This window comes from Oncorhynchus gorbuscha, linkage group LG19 (genome assembly GCF_021184085.1).
Source record: "Oncorhynchus gorbuscha isolate QuinsamMale2020 ecotype Even-year linkage group LG19, OgorEven_v1.0, whole genome shotgun sequence".
Taxonomy (NCBI): domain Eukaryota; kingdom Metazoa; phylum Chordata; class Actinopteri; order Salmoniformes; family Salmonidae; genus Oncorhynchus; species Oncorhynchus gorbuscha.
In genome coordinates, this window is record NC_060191.1 from 2398614 (window position 1) to 2413402 (window position 14789).

Below are 14789 nucleotides of genomic sequence, written 5' to 3' on the forward strand. Positions count from 1 at the left end.
ATCATATCTCACAGGACGCTACAGGTACACCCATCATATCTCACAGGACGCTACAGGTACACCCATCATATCTCACAGGACGCTACAGGTACACCCATCATATCTCACAGGACGCTACAGGTACACCCATCATATCTCACAGGACGCTACAGGTACACCCATCATATCTCACAGGACGCTACAGGTACACCCATCATATCTCACAGGACGCTACAGGTACACCCATCATATCTCACAGGACGCTACAGGTACACCCATCATATCTCACAGGACGCTACAGGTACACCCATCATATCTCACAGGACGCTACAGGTACACCCATCATATCTCACAGGACGCTACAGGTACACCCATCATATCTCACAGGACGCTACAGGTACACCCATCATATCTCACAGGACGCTACAGGTACACCCATCATATCTCACAGGACGCTACAGGTACACCCATCATATCTCACAGGGTACACCCATCATATCTCACAGGACGCTACACCCATCATATCTCACAGGACGCTACAGGTACACCCATCATATCTCACAGGACGCTACAGGTACACCCATCATATCTCACAGGACGCTACAGGTACACCCATCATATCTCACAGGACGCTACAGGTACACCCATCATATCTCACAGGACGCTACAGGTACACCCATCATATCTCACAGGACGCTACAGGTACACCCATCATATCTCACAGGACGCTACAGGTACACCCATCATATCTCACAGGACGCTACAGGTACACCCATCATATCTCACAGGACGCTACAGGTACACCCATCATATCTCACAGGACGCTACAGGTACACCCATCATATCTCACAGGACGCTACAGGTACACCCATCATATCTCACAGGACGCTACAGGTACACCCATCATATCTCACAGGACGCTACAGGTACACCCATCATATCTCACAGGACGCTACAGGTACACCCATCATATCTCACAGGACGCTACAGGTACACCCATCATATCTCACAGGACGCTACAGGTACACCCATCATATCTCACAGGACGCTACAGGTACACCCATCATATCTCACAGGACGCTACAGGTACACCCATCATATCTCACAGGACGCTACAGGTACACCCATCATATCTCACAGGACGCTACAGGTACACCCATCATATCTCACAGGACGCTACAGGTACACCCATCATATCTCACAGGACGCTACAGGTACACCCATCATATCTCACAGGACGCTACAGGTACACCCATCATATCTCACAGGACGCTACAGGTACACCCATCATATCTCACAGGACGCTACAGGTACACCCATCATATCTCACAGGACGCTCACAGGTACACCCATCATATCTCACAGGACGCACCCATCATATCTCAGGTACACCCATCATATCTCACAGGACGCTACAGGTACACCCATCATATCTCACAGGACGCTACAGGTACACCCATCATATCTCACAGGACGCTACAGGTACACCCATCATATCTCACAGGACGCTACAGGTACACCCATCATATCTCACAGGACGCTACAGGTACACCCATCATATCTCACAGGACGCTACAGGTACACCCATCATATCTCACAGGACGCTACAGGTACACCCATCATATCTCACAGGACGCTACAGGTACACCCATCATATCTCACAGGACGCTACAGGTACACCCATCATATCTCACAGGACGCTACAGGTACACCCATCATATCTCACAGGACGCTACAGGTACACCCATCATATCTCACAGGACGCTACAGGTACACCCATCATATCTCACAGGACGCTACAGGTACACCCATCATATCTCACAGGACGCTCAGGTACACCCATCATATCTCACAGGACGCTACAGGTACACCCATCATATCTCACAGGACGCTACAGGTACACCCATCATATCTCACAGGACGCTACAGGTACACCCATCATATCTCACAGGACGCTACAGGTACACCCATCATATCTCACAGGACACCCATCATATCTCACAGGACTACAGGTACACCCATCATATCTCACAGGACGCTACAGGTACACCCATCATATCTCACAGGACGCTACAGGTACACCCATCATATCTCACAGGACGCTACAGGTACACCCATCATATCTCACAGGACGCTACAGGTACACCCATCATATCTCACAGGACGCTACAGGTACACCCATCATATCTCACAGGACGCACCCATCATATCTCAGGTACACCCATCATATCTCACAGGACGCTACAGGTACACCCATCATATCTCACAGGACGCTACAGGTACACCCATCATATCTCACAGGACGCTACAGGTACACCCATCATATCTCACAGGACGCTACAGGTACACCCATCATATCTCACAGGACGCTACAGGTACACCCATCATATCTCACAGGACGCTACAGGTACACCCATCATATCTCACAGGACGCTACAGGTACACCCATCATATCTCACAGGACGCTACAGGTACACCCATCATATCTCACAGGACGCTACAGGTACACCCATCATATCTCACAGGACGCTACAGGTACACCCATCATATCTCACAGGACGCTACAGGTACACCCATCATATCTCACAGGACGCTACAGGTACACCCATCATATCTCACAGGACGCTACAGGTACACCCATCATATCTCACAGGACGCTACAGGTACACCCATCATATCTCACAGGACGCTACAGGTACACCCATCATATCTCATCCACTACTTTTCTTGTTGGTCTTGTTGGCAGGCACACAGTCTGAACACTCTGCATAAAGTGGAGGATCCCTCGAGGAGCGGAAAAGGAAAATTGCTATTGTGTCGATTTATGCACCTTACAATTAAAACAGCATCTTTTATGACCAATTATATACCCTGACACTAGATTTAACTGACTTCTGACTGGTCAGAATTTATCACATACAGGACTAGGGAAAATGACTATTTAAATAGCTGCAGACCCAGCCATCTGTTGTAGCATTACCAATTAAAGGCAACGAGAAACTTGCAAACATTTCTTCCATTAAATGAACTTACAGACCCTTCTGAAATGACGGATACATTCAACTCTGTGCTCTTCAGAGGCAGTGTAAGATGAGACCAGATGCAGACCCTTCCCAGAACACCTCCATCTCCCCAAGCGGTCTCCCACAGTATCTCATACACTGGAGTATTCAATTATACTAGCGGAACTGAAGCCTGCCGTTCAAGCTATGAACATTGGGCGTCACCTGGTCTAGACAGAATTACCCCAGAGTTGTATTTTTATTTATTTTTTACCCAGTTGGTTCCTTTACTATTGGACATGCTGCATACTACAGCTGAAATGTAGTCTTCCTCCACTAATTAGAATATTGCTTTCATTTCACTTCATAGAATGTTCCAGTTATCGTCCTTTATCACTAAAGCATTACTTGACCACACTCATCCACCACGACCATACAGGATTCACAAAAATGTGTTTAGCCTCTGATAATATCCGCCGTCTCTTACAGGCCTTTGATCACCACACACCCTGATCTGTTTCACCTGTCTTTGTGCTTGTCTCCGCCCCCCTCCAGGTGTCACCCATCTTCCCCATTATCCCCTGTGTATTTCTACCTGTTCTCTGTTCATCAGTTGCCAGTATTTTTGTTTGTGAAACCAACCAGCGTTTGTTCCCCTGCTCCTGCCAGTTACTTGTTCCTGTTTTCAAGTCCTTCCCGGTTTTAACCTTTCTGCCTGCCCTGACCCTAACAATGCCTGCTTGCTCTGACCCTAAGACTGCCTGCTCTGACCCTAAGACTGCCTGCTCTGACCCTAAGAATGCCTGCTCTGACCCTAAGAATGCCTGCTCTGACCCTAAGACTGCCTGCTCTGACCCTAAGACTGCCTGCTCTGACCCTAAGACTGCCTGCTCTGACCCTAAGACTGCCTGCTCTGACCATAAGACCGCCTGCTCTGACCCTAAGACCGCCTGCTCTGACCCTAAGACTGCCTGCTCTGACCCTAAGACCGCCTGCTCTGACCCTAAGACCGCCTGCTCTGACCCTAAGACCGCCTGCTCTGACCCTAAGACCGCCTGCTCTGACCCTAAGACTGCCTGCTCTGACACTAAGACTGCCTGCTCTGACACTAAGACTGCCTGCTCTGACCCTAAGACTGCCTGCTCTGACCCTAAGACCGCCTGCTCTGACCCTAAGACTGCCTGCTCTGACCCTAAGAATGCCTGCTCTGACCCTAAGAATGCCTGCTCTGACCCTAAGACCGCCTACTCTGACCCTAAGAATGCCTGCTCTGACCCTAAGACTGCCTGCTCTGACCCTAAGACTGCCTGCTCTGACCCTAAGACTGCCTGCTCTGACCCTAAGACTGCCTGCTCTGACCCTAAGACTGCCTGCTGTTCTGTACCTTACCCCACCTTACTGGATTATTGACCCTGCCTGTCTTCGACCTGTCGTTTGCCTGCCCCTGTTTTCTTCGACATTGCATCTGAGTCATACTTTAAATGTGATAACGAGTGGCAGTACTAGTGGACAGTGTTGCACCATATGGGTCTCAGAAAAGGCTTCATAGATATGATTCAACTTCTATATGCCAATTATTCTGCGATGGTCCTGAAGGACAACCATTGCTCCTCCCTTTTCGCTCTATCCCATCGGTTATGGAGAGGCTGTCCACTCTCTCCTCTGTTATTTGCCTTATCCTTCGATCCTGTTGCCTAGACGGTCTGCCAATCCACTGTTCACACACCTATCATTATACATGACAACAGGCGTTACATCTCCCTATATGCAGACAATATCCTGCTATTCCTTCAAAATACACAACAATCTCTACCTCATATTCATCTTTAACGAAGTTAGCCACATTTCAGGCTATAAAATCAACTGGGTCAAGTCTGCTCTTTTACCTATAATTAATATGGCAGATCATCCATGGCAACATGTGGTACCACTGTAGTGAAACAGTTTATCCCACCAGTGGAGAGAAGTGGTTAACACTGATGTTCTCGATGACGGAGGGCTCCGTGCATTCCAGGTTTTACTGGACAAATCCTTATTTTATTTCCATCTTCGCTCCGTGCAAGCTTATGGAGTCCCCTAGGGCGAAACACTACCAATTCACCCCTAAACTCAGGGGACTGATCTGTACTTGCATTTTTTAAAAGCATCTCAGAATCTAATCTAATTCTTTCTTCTGGAAACCCTAATCTTCAGAATATCAGAATGCTCTCTATGCCCTCAGAGGGTTCCCGGTACCTTCATTCATATGGTCTGGGAGTGCCCCGAGGTATCCCGATTCTGAAGACTAGTCTCCAGAATGCTCTCCACAATTCTCTCATCACATATTACAAGTTCACCGCAGGTTATACTCCTCAAAGACACCTCCAAATGAGATCTGTCTTTGCAGGAAAAGCGTTTATGGCTGCCTGGCCTCACTGCAGCCACAGTTTGTTTGCCTGTCGATGGAAACCTCCCTGTTCACTATCGAAACATGAATGGTTACTGTCTTTTATTGACATTGCTCATTTAGTGCTTTCGGTGGTGTGAATGCATGGCTCAAAAAACTATAAACTGGAGTTCTGCAGTGGTTAAGATAAAATCATAGTTTTGGGTGGCATGGTCAGAGGGAGGGAGGGAGGGAGGGAGGGAGGGAGGGAGGGAGGGAGGGAGGGAGGGAGGGAGGGAGGGAGGGAGGGAGGGAGGGGAGGGAGGGAGGGTGGCATGGTCAGAGGGAGGGAGGGAGGGAGGGTGGCATGGTCAGAGGGAGGGAGGGAGGGAGGGTGGCATGGTCAGAGGGTGGGAGGGAGGGAGGGTGGGAGGGAGGGAGGGTGGCATGGTCAGAGGGAGGGAGGGAGGGAGGGTGGCATGGTCAGAGGGAGGGAGGGAGGGAGGGACGGTGGGAGGGAGCGAGGGTGGGAGGGAGGGAGGGAGGGAGGGTGGCATGGTCGGAGGGAGGGAGGGAGGGTGGGAGGGAGGGTGGCATGGTCGGAGGGAGGGAGGGTGGGAGGGAGGGTGGCATGGTCAGAGGGAGGGAGGGAGGGAGGGAGGGAGGGAGGGAGGGAGGGTGGGAGGGAGGGAGGGTGGCATGGTCGGAGGGAGGGAGGGTGGGAGGGAGGGTGGCATGGTCAGAGGGAGGGAGGGAGGGAGGGAGGGAGGGTGGCATGGTCGGAGGGAGTTAGGGAGGGAGGGTGGCATGGTCAGAGGGAGGGAGGGAGGGTGGCATGGTCGGAGGGAGGGAGGGAGGGTGGGAGGGAGGGTGGCATGGTCGGAGGGAGGGAGGGTGGGAGGGAGGGTGGCATGGTCGGAGGGAGGGAGGGTGGGAGGGAGGGTGGCATGGTCAGAGGGAGGGAGGGAGGGAGGGTGGCATGGTCGGAGGGAGGGAGGGAGGGTGGCATGGTCGGAGGGAGGGAGGGTGCGAAGGGAGGGTGGGAGGGAGGGAGGGTGGCATGGTCGGAGGGAGGGAGGGTGGGAGGGAGGGAGGGTGGCATGGTCAGAGGGAGGGAGGGAGGGAGGGAGGGAGGGAGGGTGGGAGGGAGGGAGGGAGGGTGGCATGGTCGGAGGGAGGGAGGGTGGGAGGGAGGGAGGGTGGCATGGTCAGAGGGAGTGAGGGAGGGAGGGAGGGAGGGTGGGAGGGTGGGAGGGAGGGAGGGTGGCATGGTCGGAGGGAGGGAGGGAGGGTGGCATGGTCGGAGGGAGGGAGGGAGGGTGGCATGGTCGGAGGGAGGGAGGGAGGGAGGGTGGGTGGGAGGGAGGGAGTGTGGCATGGTCGGAGGGAGGGAGGGTGGGAGGGAGGATGGCATGGTCGGAGGGAGGGAGGGAGGGAGGGAGGGTGGGAGGGAGGGAGGGTGGCATGGTCAGAGGGAGGGAGGGAGGGTGGGTGGCATGGTCAGAGGGAGGGAGGGAGGGAGGGTGGGAGGGAGGGAGGGTGGCATGGTCAGAGGGAGGGAGGGAGGGTTGCATGGTCAGAGGGAGGGAGGGAGGGAGGGAGGGTGGCATGGTGGGAGGGAGGGAGGGAGGGAGGGTGGGAGGGAGGGAGGGTGGCATGGTCGGAGGGAGGGAGGGTGGGAGGGAGGGTGGCATGGTCGGAGGGAGGGAGGGAGGGAGGGAGGGTGGGAGGGAGGGAGGGAGGGTGGCATGGTCAGAGGGAGGGAGGGAGGGTGGCATGGTCAGAGGGAGGGAGGAAGGGAGGGAGGGAGGGTGGGAGGGAGGGAGGGTGGCATGGTCAGAGGGAGGGAGGGAGGGAGGGTGGCATGGTCGGAGGGAGGGAGGGAGGGAGGGTGGGAGGGAGGGAGGGTGGCATGGTCAGAGGGAGGGAGGGAGGGTGGCATGGTCAGAGGGAGGGAGGGAGGGAGGGAGGGTGGGAGGGAGGGAGGGTGGCATGGTCAGAGGGAGGGAGGGGGGAGGGTGGCATGGTCAGAGGGAGGGAGGGAGGGAGGGAGGGGTGGGAGGGAGGGAGGGAGGGTGGCATGGTCGGAGGGAGGGAGGGTGGGAGGGAGGGTGGCATGGTCGGAGGGAGGGAGGGAGGGAGGGTGGGAGGGAGGGAGGGTGGCATGGTCGGAGGGAGGGAGGGTGGGAGGGAGGGTGGCATGGTCAGAGGGAGGGAGGGAGGGAGGGTGGCATGGTCGGAGGGAGGGAGGGAGGGAGGGAGGGTGGCATGGTCGGAGGGAGGGAGGGAGGTAGGGTGGCATGGTCAGAGGGAGGGAGGGAGGGAGGGAGGGTGGCATGGTCGGAGGGAGGGAGGGAGGGAGGGTGGGAGGGAGGGAGGGTGCATGGTCGGAGGGAGGGAGGGTGGGAGGGAGGGTGGCATGGTCAGAGGGAGGGAGGGAGGGAGGGAGGGAGGGAGGGAGGGAGGGAGGGAGGGAGGGAGGGAGGGGGAGGGAGGGAGGGTGGCATGGTCGGAGGGAGGGAGGGAGGGTGCAAGGGAGGGAGGGTGGGAGGGTGGGAGGGAGGGAGGGTGGCATGGTCGGAGGGAGGGAGGGTGGGAGGGAGGGAGGGAGGGTGGCATGGTCAGAGGGAGGGAGGGAGGGAGGGAGGGTGGGAGGGTGGGAGGGAGGGAGGGAGGGAGGGTGGCATGGTCGGAGGGAGGGAGGGTGGCATGGTCAGAGGGAGGGAGGGAGGGAGGGAGGGTGGGAGGGTGGGAGGGAGGGAGGGAGGGTGGCATGGTCGGAGGGAGGGAGGGAGGGAGGGTCGGAGGGAGGGAGGGTGGCATGGTCAGAGGGAGGGAGGGAGGGTCGGAGGGAGGGAGGGTGGCATGGTCAGAGGGAGGGAGGGAGGGTGGCATGGTCGGAGGGAGGGAGGGAGGGTGGGAGGGAGGGAGGGTGGCATGGTCGGAGGGAGGGAGGGGGAGGGTGGGAGGGAGGGTGGCATGGTCGGAGGGAGGGAGGGTGGCATGGTCGGAGGGAGGGAGGGTCGGAGGGAGGGAGGGTGGCATGGTCGGAGGGAGGGAGGGTGGGAGGGAGGGAGGGTGGCATGGTCAGAGGGAGAGAGGGAGGGAGGGAGGGTGGCATGGTCGGAGGGAGGGAGGGTGGGAGGGAGGGTGGCATGGTCGGAGGGAGGGAGGGTCGGAGGGAGGGAGGGAGGGTGGCATGGTCAGAGGGAGGGAGGGAGGGAGGGAGGGTGGCATGGTCGGAGGGAGGAAGGGTGGCATGGTCGGAGGGAGGGAGGGAGGGTGGCATGGTCAGAGGGAGGGAGGGAGGGGGGGTGGGAGGGAGGGAGGGTGGCATGGTCGGAGGGAGGGAGGGGGGGGGAGGGTGGGAGGGAGGGAGGGTGGCATGGTCGGAGGGAGGGAGGGTGGCATGGTCGGAGGGAGGGAGGGAGGGTCGGAGGGAGGGAGGGAGGGTGGCATGGTCGGAGGGAGGGAGGGTGGGAAGGAGAGAGGGTGGCATGGTCGGAGGGAGGGAGGGAGGGAGGGAGGGTGGCATGGTCAGAGGGAGGGAGGGAGGGAGGGAGGGAGGGAGGGAGGGAGGGAGGGAGGGAGGGAGGGAGGGAGGGAGGGAGGGAGGGAGGGAGGGAGGGAGGGTCGGAGGGAGGGAGGGTGGTGTTAATGTAACACCTCCTTGTTTTCTTTTTAGCCCTCTGTCAATATAAATTCAATTAAACATTTTAGCAACAAAAAATACAAATCGTTCTGTGACCCCCTGTCCTGATTTTCAGCCTCTCTCTCCCCAATGTCCTGCTCTGCCCTCTGTATTACGCAATCTAACTTAGTCCAAAATCATTAATAATCTCTAAACCTCTCTTTTGAAACAAATATTTATCGTTATTATGTTTATAAGCATGTGTGTCCCAGTATGAACTGGATTACAAGTTGAGAATGTACATGTGAATTCAGGACATTGGGTCAGCTGAGTTCCTGGCATCCATGGTTTTGCAGCTAGGATACATTCCTGTCTTAATTCAGTCTTCTAAGGGCTCTGTTAATTAAATACTATATATTATCATTATTATCATAAACCCTCAGGTTCTTACTAGTTAAGAAAGTAGCATATAAGAAAGTAGCCTTCCACGAGACTTGGCTTGTGCGAGCCGGAATGGCTCATCTCCTGTTTCTGTAGTGTGAGGCAGTTTGTTGTACAAGTATACCCCTGGACAGGATGCTAATCTATCGCAGGGCCTTACCTACCTGCCGTGACGGAGATCTTTGTGGGCTATACTAACGTTGTCTCAAGATGGTAAGTTGGTGGTTGAAGATATCCCTCTAGTGGTGTGGGGCTGTGCTTTGGCAAAGTGGGTGGGGTTATATCCTTCCTGTTTGGCCCTGTCCAGGGGTGTCCTCGGATGGGGCCACAGTGTCTCCTGACCCCTCCTGTCTCAGCCTCCAGTATTTATGCTGCAGTAGTTTGTGTCGGGGGGCTAGGGTCAGTTTGTTATATCTGGATTACTTGTCCTGTCCTATTCGGTGTCCTGTGTGAATCTAAGTGTGCGTTCTCTAATTCTCTCCTTCTTTCTTTCTCTCTCTCGGAGGACCTGAGCCATAGGACCATGCCCCAGGACTACCTGACATGATGACTCCTTGCTGTCCCCAGTCCACCTGGCTATGCTGCTGCTCCAGTTTCAACTAACCTGAGCCCTAGGACCATGCCCCAGGACTACCTGACATGATGACTCCTTGCTGTCCCCAGTCCACCTGGCCATGCTGCTGCTCCAGTTTCAACTGTTCTGCCTTACTATTATTTGACCTGCTGGTCATTTATGAACATTTGAACATCTTGGCCATGTTCTGTTATAATCTCCACCCGGCACAGCCAGAAGAGGACTGGCCACCCCACATATGCTCTCTCTAATTCTCTCTTTCTTTCTCTCTCTCGGAGGACCTGAGCCCAAGGACCGTGCCCCAGGACGACCTGGCATGATGACTCCTTGCTGTCTCCAGTCCACCTGACTGTGCTGCTGCTCCAGTTTCAACTGTTCTGTCTTATTATTATTCGACCATGCTGATCATTTATGAACATTTGAACATCTTGGCCATGTTCTGTTATAATCTCCACCCGGCACAGCCAGAAGAGGACTGGCCACCCCACATAGCCTGGTTCCTCTCTAGGTTTCTTCCTAGGTTTTGGCCTTTCTAGGGAGTTTTTCCTAGCCACCGTGCTTCTACACCTGCATTGCTTGCTGTTTGGGGTTTTAGGCTGGGTTTCTGTACAGCACTTTGAGATATCAGCTGATGTACGAAGGGCTATATAAATACATTTGATTTGATCTGATTTGATATATCTCTCGAATGCTGAGTGCCAAGCAGAAACACATTGGGTCCCATTTGTACAGTCTTTAGTATGACTCTCTTAGTTGAGATGCTAAATGTACTATCCATCTGAGGGACCACGTCATCATGTGACATGTTATTGTTCTGATGATGTAGCCACAGTTGACACAGATGACTTTATTGTCCAACACTGTCACCTCTTATGGCCTATTGTGTTTCTGGGCAAACTAAAGTCCCTTTGTGATCTGTATTGTCATGTTATTGTTCTGGTGATGTAGCCACAGCTGACCCTCTTTTATCTCAGTCATTTTCTATCAAGTTCTGCCCTCCATGTCCTCTACTCAGCCTGATCACGAGAAGGAGACTTTGAATTTGGACAATTGAAAACATGATGGTATGAGGTTGGTTGGTTTGCAGAGCCTTCCCTAAACAATGGCCTAACCTGAAGCACTCAGAGTGAATGCCATAACTGTTAACATTTGAGTTGTTTCTGTTTTCACCCTGTAACCATGAAGAATTCATGTGTCAAAACTAGAAGTTCAGCAATAATACGTTGAATTTCAAAGGGAAACTATGAGATGTTGTTGCTGTACGAGCCTCTGTTCTATTAGTATCAGGACGGCTTCAAGGACTGAAGGGATGGAAGTCAAGTGTACATCATGTCTGAATACCAACACTAGAATGGGTATTCTGACAAGGCCGCTGTCATTATCAAACACTTCTCATTAGTTGTCTTGTTGAATTTAGGATCCAGATGGGACTGGGGCTGTGTTATCTGGGGTGGACTCAGCAATTGGACTGTTTTGTGTGTGTGCGTGTGTGTGTTGCACCTCGCATAGATTAACAACGGTGGAACACTTAATGATGAAATCACACGTAAAGGCCAGAGTGGTAGGGCTCAGAGACGCTAAGACACACACACACACACACACACACACACACACACACACACACACACACACACACACACACACACACACACACACACACACACACACACACACACACACACACACACACACACACACACACACACACACACACACACACACACACACACACACACACACACACACGAACCATTGGTCTAATCATTTAGCATCAGGACAGCTTAAAGTACTTAAGTGATGTAAGTAGATATAATATCATTGTCATTATATGTATGTATGTATGTATGTATGTATGTATGTATGTATGTATGTATGTATGTATGTATGTATGTATGTATGTATGTATGTATGTATGTATGTATGTATGTATGTATGTATGTATGTATGTATGTATGTATGTATGTATGTATGTATGTATGTATGTATGTATGTATGTATGTATGTGTGTGTGTGTGTGTGTGTGTGTGTGTGTGTGTGTGTGTGTGTGTGTGTGTGTGTGTGTGTGTGTGTGTGTGTGTGTGTGTGTGTGTGTGTGTGTGTGTGTGTGTGTGTGTGTGTGTGTGTGTGTGTGTGTGTGTGTGTGTGTGTGTGTGTGTGTGTGTGTGTGTGTGTGTGTGTGTGTGCATTTCACCCCTTCATAAATGAACAGATGACCTTGAATGGAACACTCAATGAGATAATCACACAGAAAGGCCAGTGTAACTGGGCCCAGCACAACTAACACACACAAGTGCACACAAACACACAAACACACACACACCTATAAACTCTTAGAAAAAATGGTTCCATAAGGGTTCTTCGGCTGTCCAAAAGTAGAACCCTTTTTGGTTCCAGGTAGAACCCCTTTAGGTTCCATGTAGAACCCTCTATGAAAAAGGCCCTTCATGGTACCCAAAAGGGTTCTACCTAGAACCCTAAAGGGTTATTCAAAGGGTTGTCCTATGGGGACAGCTAAAGAACCATTTTAGGTTCTAGATAGATAGAGTGTAGGCGGGACTCCACTGACCCCCTTAAACTGTGAATTGTTGTAGGACACACTGTGAGAACAGTAAATCAACTGGACTGTTCCGTATCAGACACTAAATCAACTGGACTGTTCCATATCAGACACTAAATCAACTGGACTGTTCCCTATCAGACACTAAATCAACTGGACTGTTCCCTATCAGACACTAAATCAACTGGACTGTTCCCTATCAGACACTAAATCAACTGGACTGTTTCCGTATCAGACACTAAATCAACTGGACTGTTCCATATCAGACACTAAATTAACTGGACTGTTCCCTATCAGACACTAAATCAACTGGACTGTTTCCCTATCAGACACTAAATCAACTGGACTGTTCCCTATCAGACACTAAATCAACTGGACTGTTCCCTATCAGACCCTAAATCTACTGGGCTGTTCCCTATCAGACACTAAATCAACTGGGCTGTTTCCTATCAGACACTAAATAAACTGGGCTGTTTCCTATCAGACACTAAATCAACTGGACTGTTCCCTATCAGACACTAAATAAACTGGGCTGTTTCCGTATCAGACACTAAATCAACTGGACTGTTCCCTATCAGACACTAAATAAACTGGGCTGTTTCCGTATCAGACACTAAATCAACTGGACTGTTCCCTATCAGACACTAAATCAACTGGACTGTTCCATATCAGACACTAAATCAACTGGATTGTTCCCTATCAGACACTAAATCAACTGGGCTGTTTCCATATCAGACACTAAATCAACTGGACTGTTTCCATATCAGACACTAAATAAACTGGGCTGTTTCCATATCAGACACTAAATCAACTGGACTGTTCCATATCAGACACTAAATCAACTGGACTGTTTCCATATCAGACACTAAATCAACTGGACTGTTCCCTATCAGACACTAAATCAACTGGGCTGTTTCCATATCAGACACTAAATCAACTGGACTGTTCCCTATCAGACACTAAATCAACTGGACTGTTCCATATCAGACACTAAATCAACTGGACTGTTCCCTATCAGACACTAAATCAACTGGGCTGTTTCCATATCAGACACTAAATCAACTGGACTGTTTCCATATCAGACACTAAATAAACTGGGCTGTTTCCATATCAGACACTAAATCAACTGGACTGTTCCATATCAGACACTAAATCAACTGGACTGTTTCCATATCAGACACTAAATCAACTGGACTGTTCCCTATCAGACACTAAATCAACTGGGCTGTTTCCATATCAGACACTAAATCAACTGGACTGTTCCCTATCAGACACTAAATCAACTGGACTGTTCCCTATCAGACACTAAATCAACTGGACTGTTCCCTATCAGACACTAAATAAACTGGGCTGTTTCCGTATCAGACACTAAATCAACTGGACTGTTCCCTATCAGACACTAAATAAACTGGGCTGTTTCCTATCAGACACTAAATCAACTGGACTGTTCCATATCAGACACTAAATCAACTGGACTGTTCCATATCAGACACTAAATCAACTGGACTGTTCCCTATCAGACACTAAATAAACTGGGCTGTTTCCGTATCAGACACTAAATCAACTGGACTGTTCCCTATCAGACACTAAATAAACTGGGCTGTTTCCTATCAGACACTAAATCAACTGGACTGTTCCATATCAGACACTAAATCAACTGGACTGTTCCGTATCAGACACTAAATCAACTGGACTGTTCCCTATCAGACACTAAATCAACTGGACTGTTCCCTATCAGACACTAAATCAACTGGACTGTTCCCTATCAGACACTAAATCAACTGGACTGTTTCCGTATCAGACACTAAATCAACTGGGCTGTTCCCTATCAGACACTAAATCAACTGGACTGTTTCCATATCAGACACTAAATCAACTGGACTGTTCCCTATCAGACACTAAATCAACTGGACTGTTCCCTATCAGACACTAAATCAACTGGACTGTTTCCGTATCAGACACTAAATCAACTGGGCTGTTCCCTATCAGACACTAAATCAACTGGGCTGTTCCCTATCAGACACTAAATCAACTGGGCTGTTCCCTATCAGACACTAAATCAACTGGACTGTTCCCTATCAGACACTAAATAAACTGGACTGTTCCCTATCATACACTAAATCAACTGGACTGTTCCATATCAGACACTAAATCAACTGGACTGTTCCCTATCAGACACTATATCAACTGGACTGTTTCCGTATCAGACACTAAATCAACTGGACTGTTTCCGTATCAGA